Below are 13,210 nucleotides of genomic sequence, written 5' to 3' on the forward strand. Positions count from 1 at the left end.
AGAGACGCAGGTGCGGTAGACAAGCAGAGCGGGGCAAAACCCGCAGATGCGGTGAACAAGCAAAGCAGAGCAAAACCGTAGATGCGGTGAACAAGCAAAGCAGAGCAAAACCCGCAGATGGGGTGAATAAGCAAAGCAGAGCAAAACCCGCAGATGCGGTGAACAAGCAAAGCAGAGCAAAACCCGCAGATGCGGTGAACAAGCAAAGCAGAGCAAAACCGCAGATGCAATGAACAAGCAAAGCAGAGCAAAACCTGCAGATGCGGTGAACAAGCAAAGCAGAGCAAAACCGCAGATGCGGTAAACAAGCAAAGCAGAGCAAAACCGCAGATGCGGTGAACAAGCAAAGCAGAGCAAAAACCGCAGATGCGGTGAACAAGCAAAGCAGAGCAAAACCCGCAGATGCGGTGAACAAGCAAAGCAGAGCAAAACCCGCAAATGCGGTGAACAAGCAAAGCAGAGCAAAACCGCAGATGCAATGAACAAGCAAAGCAGAGCAAAACCAGCAGATGCGGTGAACAAGCAAAGCACAGCAAAACCGCAGATGTGGTAAACAAGCAAAGCAGAGCAAAACCGGAGATGCGGTGAACAAGTAAAGCAGAGCAAAACCCGCAGATGCGGTGAACAAGCAAAGCAGAGCAAAACCCGCAGATGTGGTGAACAAGCAAAGCAGAGCAAAACCGGAGATGTGAACAAGCAAAGCAGAGCAAAACCCGCAAATGCGGTGAACAAGCAAAGCAGAACAAAACAGCAGATGCGGTAAACAAGCAAAGCAGAGCAAAACCCGCAGATGCGGTGAACAAGCAAAGCAGAGCAAAACCACAGGTGCGGTGAACAAGCAGAGCAAAGCAAAACCCGCAGATGCGGTAGACAGGACAGGGCTCTGTTCACATGGAACAGACTAGAAAACACAAGAAGATAGCTGGAACACAGGAGTTAGATACAGAGGCAGGCAAACAGAACAAGCAGAACCAGATACACACAAGCTACTTGCAATGAAGTAGCGAGTGGACACAAAACTCACAAACAGAAGTACAGAGACAACGAGTTGGAGTTAGGTGCAGGTTCAGATACTGCTGGAAAAAGGGAAGATATAGACATAGAGAAAAACAAGTAACGGACTAGGACACTGTTCAGACAGGGTCTGAACCAGGAACAAGATACAGGAACGAGCCTGGGAACTCAGCCCCCAGGGTGGCAGAAACAGACTAGAAGTCAGAGATACAGGTAGCGTCCCTGGGTACTCAGCCCCCAAGCTGGCAGAACAGACTAGATACAGGACAGGACCTGGCAACTCAGTTGCAAAAGACAAACTGAGTGAAAGTGTTGCTCAGGCACCTCCTACTGGGTGGAGGGGGTTTAAGTATCCAGTGACTCACAGCAATAGGCTGGGGACGCATTAGGACTGTGCACACAGTAGCTATAAGAAACAAACAGAAAGCCACGCCGACGCCCTAAGCAATCAGACAAGAGACATGGACACAGCAGGTACTGGAGCAAAGAGTGCAGAATGGACTGACAGATAAGATTGCGGTCTTGCATGGTGGGAGGTGGTGCACCATGCAAGCACGCCGCCAGGGATGTTACACTTAGGAAGCCTTTGCATGTGTTTTTTGTAAATTATTCTAATTTAGTGAGATAATGACTTTTGTGTTTTCGTTGGCAGTAAGCCATAATCATCAACATTAACAGAAATAAACACTTGAAATAGATCACTCTGCTTGTAATGACTCTATATCATATGAGTTTCACTCTTTATATTGAAGAACTGAAATAAATTAACTTTTTGATGATATTCTAATTTAGTGAGAAGCACTTGAATTGTCTGTAAATCTTGCAAGATAGGGTCATCAAGCAATACAGTTTGATAATATGCTGATTACGTATTACACCAGCCCAGGGAGTTGCTGATTTGCTGAGAAATGGAGGACAAACTATGGAAGTTGATGAAATGCTCAAACAATGAGTCATGAGCCCCTTCCACCTTGATCTCTGACCTTTGAATGGTGGCTGAAAGGACAACTGTGATCTATAAAAAGGGGTCTCTGCCTCTATTCAGTGTCACTCTACAGCTGGCCAGCTTAGGGGACTTTGGCCCCAGCTGGAGGAATACAGATCTGCTCCATTGACCATTGCTGAACCCTCAGAGACATCTTGAAGAATCCAGGTCACCTGGCCCCTGACTTCACTGCTCTCGGATAGTTTTCTAAGCTTTTCGTTACCTTCTCTCGTTGGGGGCCTTACAAAAGTGGTGTGCCAGTGGTGGGTGTAGTCGACCCTGGAAGCCCCGAAATCACAGCTTCTCTATTCCCGGCAGGCCAGCGAAATGGTGAGGACTTTGTCATTTGCACCATATAGGGTACTTGCTGGGACTATTCTATCTGTTTATTGTCCGCTTTGTGGTTCAATAAAGTATTACCACACTGTTTTACCCTCACCCTGTGTTGTCTGAGTAGTGTTACACCCACGGAAGACCTAGGGTCTTCACAATAGTGTCTGCCATTACTACATCTCGTGGTAGGCGTTCCACAGTCTGACTGCTCTAACTGTAAAGAACTCTTGCCTGTTTGCTTGATTGGCCATTCTTCCACCTGTAATAAGTGCCCTCTATTCCTCAGTATGGTCTTTGGACGGAATAAGTCAGCTGGAGATAGTCGACATCATGCTCTCCAGAGACTCCCCCTAGCCTTCCCTAGGAAGAAGAGCAAATCATCGGCATACAAGCCACCTTCTCTATCTTGGTCCCATAATTAAAGATTAATTTCTTACATCACCTTCGTCCACCAAACTGCGGAGCAGTGAGCGACAAGCAAGCTGAGAGACTTCACCAAGATATTGCAGCTATGGAAAAAAGACATCAAAGAAAATGGAATCCATCAATGCTTGCAGATTATTGAAGGACAATTGTAAGAGAAGAGCTGATGGAATACAAGAGACAAGCAAAAAAGAGTTGTCACTGAATGAGTACCGAATTTTGTAATGCAATTTCTTTAACTGTTGATGATTCACAATAGTGTTTAGACAGATTTTAGGTTTTTGAATTCTTGCCAAGTTTCCTCTAAGTAAATATCAGAAAATTGGAATAACAAAATATTCTGAATCTTTATATTTTCAAAAATAATAATGTTTCAAAGTGTTGAAACTTTTATGCATTAATTATATGTAGCAGTAAAAGGAAAACTCTTTGATATCATAGAAATAAGAGACAACTAAAAATTTTCATTGTCATATTTGAATGCAGAAGGTCAAAATCATAAGAAATGGCTCATTTCATAACTGAACCTGAGAAAGTTTGAAAATATGTAAAACAGTGTTACATGATCTGAAACATCTATGAGCTAATTGGGTGGAAGGTTCTTAAGCTGCTCACTCAGGACGTACAGCCTCTGAGCAGGTCCCGGTACCGTCCCCTTATGCTCTAAAACCAATCAATTAGATAAGTATGGGCTGGAGGAGAGAGAGCAGCTATCTCAGTGATCAGGAAGGAAACTGTCTCATTGTTCTCCTCTGTCACAGGAAGCAGCCTCCAGTCTATAAGACACACTCCCTTATTAGCAATATTTTTTTATTGCTAAAAAGTGTCTTATAGGTCAAAAAATATGGTAAGTTCTAAAGTAATTTCCCTTTCTCATTTAATTATACAACTGTGTGTTATATGTTTTTGTATAATTTGTCAATAACATATATAGTTTCTCCCCATAGGAGTCTTTTTGATGGTCAACAAAATACAACTTTCCAGTAATTCATTTTTTTTATGTATAAAAAAGTTGTCCACTACTTGGACAAGCCTTTTTCATTCCTCATGTTTGGTCCTGTTAAAATAAAACAAAAAATACAAACTTTCCATGCCGGCGCCATTCCAGCGGTGTCAGCACTTGCACTTCCGGGACTCATGTGAGATTGGTATGTCACGTGAGCCCTGTGCCCAATCAGTACTGATGTCAATGTCCCCACTGTAGTGCGGCGGTGTTCACACTATGCGGTAATGAGGCAGTGACCCAAGGAAAGTTCAACTTAAATGTCTTTATTTGCCAAAACTCCCAACTCAAATGCAAAAGCTGTCCTCCAGATCGCAGCTGTGATATCCAAACAGTCCGTGTAAATTTGATGCCGTGGGGGACGGCCGCGCCATGCCAGTCTGGGGTGCACCTTCTGGGCTTCCTTCACAAGCCTGTGTTATGCCTTCACTCAGGCTTGCAGTGCACAGAGCTTCCTGCTCTGCAACTTGCAAATAAAACATTGACACAACCAAACCTTTGCTAAAGGTTTAAATGGAATAGGAGTGACCCGTCCCACTGCCACCTGTAGATCACTTCAAAAATAAAATCCCATGCCGGGTTTTATTAAATCCGACTTGGTCAAATAGTTTGACCAAGTCCAAACTTTACTTTTATTTTGCACTGCAACCACAGGTGTTTTTGTGACTGCAGTGCACTTCAGCGGGTTCAATATGCCTCTATGCGCATCCTAGCGAATATATACCGTCCCTCGAATATGATCCCACTCACTGCCTCACACCACTTTCAGACATCATGAGGAAGTCAGAGAGCAACCACAGCCCTGGCTTCCTGTTGATATTCAATACATTCAAAGTCAGGGACAGTGAAGCCGGCACTGATTGGGTGCAGGGCTTGTGAGATGTAACAACCTCACATGAACACCGAAAAGGCGAGACCAGAAACGCCTGGAATGGCGCCAGCACAGGAGCTGAGAATGAGTGTTTTTACTTTAACGAGGCCAAACATGAGGAATGACAATGGGTTGTCCTAGTATTGCACAACCCCTTAAAGATTATACAATTTTCGGTTAAGACATTTCCAACATTCTGAACATGAAAAAGGCTTCTTTCCTGTGTGACTTCTCAGATACTTATTAATCAGAACCTGTCACAACCAAAAACATTATTAACCTGCAGATATGGGCTTAATCTGCAGGTTAGTAACGTTACTATCGTGCCCGGCACCTGCACATAGCCAAACGCTGCTGGGAGAAAATTAACTTTATTCTCCTCAGCAGCATTCGGTTTCAGTCACAGGGGCGGTGCTGTCGCTGGTTCAGTCACCGCTCTGAGTATAAGGAGCGGTGACTGTAACAGCACCGCAGCACTGACTAACAGCCAGCCCCCATGCAGAGTCAGTGGTAGTCAGAGTTGGGGTTTGTTTACAACAGCCGTTCTGTATTCTCCGAGCGGTAACAAAATCCGCACAGGCACTGCCCTCGTGACTGAAATTGAATGCTGCCGAGGAGAATAAAGTTAATTTTCTCCCAGCAGTGTTTGGCTATGTGCAGGTGCCGGGCAAGTTAGTAACGCTATTAACCTGCAGATTAAGCCCATTTTTGCAGGTTAATAGCGTTTTTTCTGGTGGCAGGTTCCCTTTAAAAGATGATTTCAGTGTAAAACATATCCCACATTAAGAACATGAAAAAGGCTTCTCCCCTGTGTGACTGCTCTGGTGACTAAGAAGATGTGATTTCTTCACAAAACATTCCCCACATTCTGAACATGAAAAAGGCTTCTAGCCTGTGTGGGTTCTCTGGTGTTTATCAAGATGCGCTTTCCGGTTAAAACATTTCCCACATTCTGAACATGAAAAAGGATTCACCCATGTGTGGGGTCTCTGGTGGCTATCAAGAAGCACTTTCCGTTTAAAACATTTCCTACATTCTTAAAATGAAATAGGCTTCTACCCTGTGTGGGTTCTTTGGTGTCTATCAAGATGTGCTTTCCGGTTAAAACATTTCCCACATTCTGAACACGAAAAAGGCTTCTCCCCTGTGTGGGTTCTCTGGTGGCTATCAAGATGCGCTTTCCGATTAAAACATTTCCCACATTCTGAACATGAAAAAGGCTTCTCCCCTGTGTGGGTTTTATGGTGGCCATCAAGATACGCTTTCCGATTAAAACATTTTCCACATTCTGAACATGAAAATGGCTTCTCCCCTTTGTGGGTTTTCTGGTGGCTATCAAGAAGCGATTTCCAGCTAAAACATTTCCCACATTCTGAACATGAAAAAGGCTTCTCCCCTTTGTGGGTTTTCTGGTGGCTATCAAGAAGCACTTTCCGTTTAAAACATTTCCTACATTCTAAACATGAAAAAGGCTTCTCCCCTGTGTGGGTTCTTTGATGTATAATAACATCTGATTTCCAGTTAAAACATTTCCCACATTCTGAACATGAAAAAGGTTTCTCCCCTCTGTGGATCCTCTGGTGGCTATTAAGATTAGCTTTCCGGTTAAAACATTTTCCACATTCTGAACATGAAAAAGGCTTCTCTCCTGTGTGAGTTAGTTGGTGTATAACAAGATTACATTTCTGTCTAAAATATTTCCCACATTCTAAACAGGAAAAGGGCTTCTCCCCTGTGTGACAGTGCTGGTGACTAAGAAGAGATGATTTCTTCACAAAACATTTTCCACATTCTGAACATGAAAATGGTTTCTCCCCAGTGTGAGTTCTCTGGTGACTAACAAGAGTTGATTTATCTACAAAACATTTCCCACATTCTGAACATGAAAAAGGCTTTTCCCCTGTGTGATATCTTTGATGTCTGATAAGACTTGATTTCTTTGTAAAACATTTCTCACATTCGGAACATGAAAATGGCTTCTCCCCTGTGTGACGTCTCTGGTGACTAACAAGCTGTGATTTGTAGTTAAAACATTTCCCACACTTGGAACAAGAAAATCTGCTCTCTGCTGTGTGATTTTTTTGATGTTTCAGAAGACACTTTTTGAGAGGAAACCTATTTCCAGATTCTGAACATGAAAATGACTTCTTTGCTTTAGGAGCAGTTAGTTTTTTAATGCGACTTGGATTTTCCATAGTAGTCGGTAATGGATCAGAAGACAGGACGTGTTTCAAAGGATCAGATGACAGATCTTTGCTGTGAAGGGATGATGGTATATCTGGAGTAATGGCATTCACTTCAATTGTATCCTGTGGGGTCTCAAGATCATCTGATTTAAAAATTGAAGATGTCAGTTGTCCCTCTGATTTCCTGGTACAGTCATCTGGCAACAAAAAGAAACCATTAATATTTTTGAATAATATATGCTTGATTTTTATATTTTTGAACATTTGTACTTAAATTGTCTATAAAAAGTTATGTAAAAAAATTGAATTATTCACAAATTAATGACAGTTCACAGTCTAATGCAAATCCTCATAGGATGAACCAGTGGAGCGTGGCGTTCAACTATTTGTTCATTCTGCCTCACAAATATGGAATAAAAAGCCACCAAACAATGTTCTGCAGTCAAAAATAATACCAATAAAAACTTCTACTCATCAAGCAAAAAACATGCCCACACTCAGGTCCATCATCTGTCAATGGAAAAACAGGTTTCCATATTATTAGTGGCTCAAATGCTTTTGAAAAGCAACATGGCTTCCATAAACTAATCCAGCAATATTCGCTCTCTTAAAGTCAAATCTCCCCCTCGCTCCTGAGCCTCGCAGTGCGCCCAAACCACATTTAGCATCCATGTATTTGACATTACTATAGTGAGAAGAACCCACTTAATTTACGGTGTATGTCTCCTGGAGCACAATCTGAGAACCAGTAAAATGGCAAATGTGCAATTTTTACTCTCCAACATCCACTGCGTGCTAATTTCCGGAAAGTGCCTGTGGAGTCAAAATACTCACTACTCCTATAGATTAATTCACCGAGGGTTATAATTTCCAAAATGGAGTCACTTTATGAGGATTTCTACTGCTCTGGTTTTCTGCCATTTTGTCAAATTAGGGCTTCTGTAAATGGTGTGTCCCATCTCCTCTGTGATCTGCTCCTGCGAAGTCTGCTTCTGTCATTAGGCACTGCGTCAAAGATACATAGCCAGAGGGGTCACGCAGATCCACCCACTGTTAGCGAAGGGAAGCACTTTGATTTGGAATTGGACAGAACCTCCACAGCGAACTACTGTATGTCTTCCTAGGTGCTGACAATGATCCAGACCCAGGATTTGCTTTTTATTAGCTCCTAAGTTACGCCTACACACTTCTCCTTTATGAACTCATGTGTGGCTGTTTGTGAGATGTTCTCAGCCTTTAAGGATTTTAGGAGAGCAACAACTTAAGATATCTTCACCTCTGAAGATCACAGGCACTAGATATTGATGTCATATTTTTTTATCATGATTTTACCTGTACATAAAGATCAAATATGACCTTGTTCGCACCATCTATCAGACCGTTATTCAATTGGAGTGATTCTAGTGCACCCCCCCGCTGATGTGAGTTAATGCGTCACATCCGCCCTTCGTTATAATGCTGAAAATCTATATCTCATACATATCGGATCGATACCAACCCCAATATTCCGGTCTGAACCCCGGAGCCGGGTTGACTACAATCTGTGCTGCATGAATAAAAGTTCTGTGCCTGGGAAAGCACACTTCTCCTGCAGTAAACCCCTCTCCTTTTGGCATGTTTTCTCCTAAAATAACTTTCCTGTTTAATTACCTCTACACTACAGGGTTCCTATGCTTCAAAAGAAGTTAAACCATTATCTCTCACTTCCCCATATGTTCTATTGCAAGGTCTTCCGAAAGGAGTTTAATTGTCAGCTCTTCCTAGATCTTAAAGCGCACCTGTCAGCGGGATTGTGCTCAGTAAACTACATACACTGTCTGGTGGGCACCATTACACTGATTAATATGATACCTTGGTTGATGAAATCCGTCCTGTGGTTGCTGTGTTATCTTTACTTTCAGTTTGGAGATAATGATATACATTTGCTCCGGGGCGGCCTGTGGGGGGTGCGCTATCTGGTGCTCTGCTTACATATTCATCTGTATGCTCTTATGACAGCTCACTGATCGCTCACTGACCTGCCTCCTATTTTACCTAACCCTGCACTACTAAATGCATTATGTAAAATAAGAGGCAAGTCAGTGAAGGCTTAGAGATTGTCACAGTTCCACCCCTCAGTGTGACTGGGATGCAGTTGCTGCCAACTCAACCGTTAAATCTGGTAAAGGGGCGTGCTGAAGCTGTCAGTACTTTGATTGACAGCTCAGCCGTCCAATCTGAGACTGGGAGGCGCTGGCTATCTCGAAGTGTTCATTATCCCAGGTGATTGCTAGTATACTTAACTGGGCTGTTTCTCCTAGACCTCTGCCAGACGTACATTCAGCTTGGGTGAGGTTTGTCTCTGCCCCTTGTGTTCTGTGAATTTATCTTCTGTTGCCTGACCTTGGACCTAGTTGTGCTCTGATCCGCTATACTCCTGGCATTCTGACCAGCGGAACGTTACCTGACCACGCCATTGTCTCTTCCTTCTGTTTAGGATGCATCCTCCTGGCTTCTGACTTCAGACTCCCTCACTATCCTGCTTCACGACTTGGCCATGAAAGGTGACACAGCGTCACATTATGTCTGGCCAAGGTCTAAGAATGTGAAAGCTGACACATTATCTTGTAGTCTCGATTCAGTTTCTCCTCCAGAACCTGCATCCTCCATTATTCCTCACGGTATTGTGGATTCTATGGTAACCTTGAAATTGGAGGAGTAGATCCATAAAGTCCAGTCGTTGGCTCCTTCCGCTACTCCAGGATCTAAATTATTTGTGCCTGTGTACCTAAGATTGTGTGTGTTACAAGAATTTCAGGATCTTGAGTGGTCATCCTGGGGTTATTGCTGCACAGAAAGCAATTGCTAGATTTTTTGGTGGCCGTGCATGCATAATAATATCAAAGATTTTTGTATCTGTTTGTGAAATTTGCGCCCATGATAAAGTCAGTCATAGCCGGCCGGCTGGGGAATTGAATCCATTGACAATTCCAGAAAGCCAGTGGACTCATCTGTCTATGGATTTCATCACGGATTTTCCTCTGTCTCGTGGGAAAACTGCTATCAGAGCGGTAGTTGACCAATTCAGCAAGCAAGCTAATTTTGTTCCTTTGTCAGGATTACCTAATGCAGAGACACTCTCCAGGTTGTTTTTCTCATATTGTAAGGTTACATGGGATCACTCTTAACATTGTGTCTGATAGGGGAGTACAATTTGTCTCTAAATTCTGGAGAGCTTTTTGTAGTAAACTCAGGATTGACTTATCATTTTCATCTGTTTACCACCCTCAAACCAATGGTCAGACTGACAGGACAAATCAATCTTTGGAATAAGTTTTAAGATGCTTTGTGGCGGCTCAGCAGGAGGTCTTCGTTTTTACACTTGCCGAGTTTCCATTTAACAGCTGAGTGAATCAGTTTACTGGAACCTCACCATTGTTCTGTAATTACGGTTTTCATCCCTATTTTGGTGAATTTCCTAGGATTATTTCTGAATGGCTTGGGGTGGAGGTCACAATACTAAGATTTGGGAATGTCTGAAAGGATGTTCAAAAGAATATTGGGACTGCTCAGATTCGCCAAAAAACAGAAGGCCAATAGAAGACGTTCAGTGAGTCCTGTTTTTAAGATCGGGGATAAGGTTTGGTTGTCATAGGAACATTAAACTTAAAGTGCTGTCGACAAAGTTGGGTCCAAATTTTATTGGTCAATATGAGATCCTAGAGGTGGTCAATCCAGTGGCATTCAGATTAAAGCTTCCTCCATCTCTTCGCATCACTAAAGTCTTTCATAAATCCCTATTAAAGGAGTTTGTCCCTTCGGCATTGTCTCCCTCTTCCCCGCCTCCTCTGGTTTCAGTCGACGGTGGCTTGGAGTATGAGTTTCAGTGGGTTATGGATTCTCATAGGGTCCGAAATTCCCTCCAATACCTCATCCATTGGAAGGAATATGGACCAGAGGAGAGAACGTGGGTCATAGCTTGAGATGTGAAGGCAGATTGGTTAGTCAGGACCTTCCATCTAAAATTTCTTGGGAAGCTTGGGGGTCCGGTGGCCTCCATTAGAAGAGGGGGTACTGTCACGGTTCTACCACTCAGTGTGTCTGGGATGCAGTTACTGACAACTCGGTCATCCAGTCTGGTGCAGGGTTGTGCTGAGCTGTCAGTGTGTTGATTGACAGCTCAGCCGTACAATCTGAGACTAAAAGGAACTGGCTATCTCGAAGTGTTCATTATCCTAGGTGATTGCCAGGCTACTTAACTGGGCTGTTTCTGCCAGATGTACATTCAGCTTGTGTGAGGTTTGTCTCTGTGCCTTATGTTCTGTGAATTGATCTTCTGTTGCCTGACCTTGTTCTGACCATCCGTATGTTTAACCCCTTATGCTCTGATTCGCTATCCTCCTGGTATTCTGACGAACGGAATGTTACCTGTCTACTTCTTTCTTTCTTTTGTTTATGATGTACCCTCCTGGCTTTTGACTTCGGACTTGTTAGGCTCACGCCCGGACTGACTGGCGTGAGCGTGATTAGTGATCCCACTGGATCATGAACCGAGGAGTGCCTGGAGGGGCGTGACTAAGTATCAACCCGGTTCGACCAAGGTCGCACGGCGGCTCAATCGACTCTGTAAACCAGGGAGGAACCGAGCAGAGGGACCAGTTGCTACTCCAGGTCAGACCCCGGTCACAGCTGTTGACCCACACCGGGGAATGCAGGAACAGGCAGGTTAGGCTGGCATACAGACAGGTGGGTACTGGCAGGCACAGCTGATATGCAGACAGGTGGGTACTGGCAGGCACAGCTGATATGCAGACAGGTGGGTACTGGCAGGTAGGAATGCAGGCAAAATAGGAACCAGTACAGACTATGATACAGGAACAGAGCCGCAGATGCGATAGACAAGCAGAGCAGAGCAAAACCCGCAGGTGCAGTAGACAAGCAGAGCAGAGCAAAATCCGCAGATGCGGTAGACAAGCAGAGCAGAGCAAAACCCGCAGGTGCGGTAGACAAGCAGAGCAAAGCAAAACCGCAGGTGCGGTGGACAAGCAGAGCAGAGTAAAGCCGCAGGTGCAGTGGACAAGCAGAGCAGAGCAAAACCGCAGGTGCGGTGGACAAGCAGAGCAGAGCAAAACTACAGGTGCGATGGACAAGCAGAGCAGAGCAAAACCCAAAGATGCGGTAGACAAGCAGAGCAGAACAAAACCCGCAGATGCGGTAGACAGGACAGGGCTCTGTTCACATGGAACAGACTGGAAAACACAAGAAGATAGCTGGAACACAGGAGTAGATAAGGAGACAGGGAAACAGAACGAGCAGAACCAGATACACACAAGGTACTTACAATGAAGTAGCGAGTGGACACAAAACTCACAAACAGAAGTACAGAGACAACGAGTTGGAGTTAGGTGCAGGTTCAGACACTGCAGGAAAAGGGAAGGTACAGACATAGAGACAAATAGGTAAAGGGCTAGGACACTGTTCAGACAGGATCCGAACCAGGAACAAGATACAGGAACGAGCCTGGGAACTCAGCCCCCAGGATGGCGGAAACTGACTAGAAGTCACAGGTAACAGGCCTGGGTATACAGCCCCCAGGGTGGCAGAAACAGGCAAGATACAGGACAAGACCTGGCAACTCAGTTGCACAGAACACACTGAATGAAAGAGTTGCTCAGGCACCTCCTACTGGGTGGAGGGGGTGTAAGTATCCAGTGACTCACAGCAATAGGTTGGGGACGCATTAGGAGTGCACACACTGCAACTATAAGAATCAGAAAGCAACAGCGCCGCCGCCCTAAGCAATCAGACAAGAGACATGCAAACAGAAGGCACTGGAGCAAAGTGTGCAGCCTGGACTGATAGGTAAGATTGCGGTCTTGCATGGTGGGAGGTGGTAAACCATGTAAGCATGCCGCCAGGGATGTTACAGGACTCCTTGACTATCCTGTCTCACGGCTTGGCCATGAAAAGTGACTCAGCATCACAGAGATATATCATGGCACAGGGGTAATGCTTTTTTATGTAGTTTATCATAATCCTCCTTGAAGTTAGTCAGTTTTAAAAGAAATTGAAAAGTCAGGATAAAGGGAAACTCTGTTGTTATTGTACAGAAATTCACACTTGGTCCTCACTGCACATTTAATGTTGTCGATCATAAAAATGAAACTTTTCCAGAAACACTGGACCTGGTCTTGTAGGGACCATATGAGCACATTCAGCAGCACAGAAGGGAGGGAAGGTAGATTCATCCAATAAGATATCAGGGTTCTAGGAAGCCAACAGCATCATTACCCTCCGCTTTCTCTTACAGGCCCGTCATAATATTATTATTCATGTGATTTTCTAACTTGTCAGCAAATTCTATGTACGCTGTCATTTGGCTTTGTAGTTTAAAGATCTGGGCAGGTAAGAGTCAG

At 44.2% G+C, this 13,210-nt stretch overlaps 1 pseudogene; it reads right to left on the minus strand.

The window, feature by feature from the left end:
- Positions 1-2,000: 2,000 nt before the first annotated feature.
- LOC141198632 (uncharacterized) overlaps positions 2,001-13,210 on the minus strand; it is a 101,208-nt pseudogene continuing 89,998 nt past the window's right edge.

The sequence above is a fragment of the Phyllobates terribilis genome, unplaced genomic scaffold (assembly GCF_046119375.1).
Source record: "Phyllobates terribilis strain yellow unplaced genomic scaffold, ASM4611937v1 Scaffold_98__1_contigs__length_5973952, whole genome shotgun sequence".
Lineage (NCBI taxonomy): Eukaryota > Metazoa > Chordata > Amphibia > Anura > Dendrobatidae > Phyllobates > Phyllobates terribilis.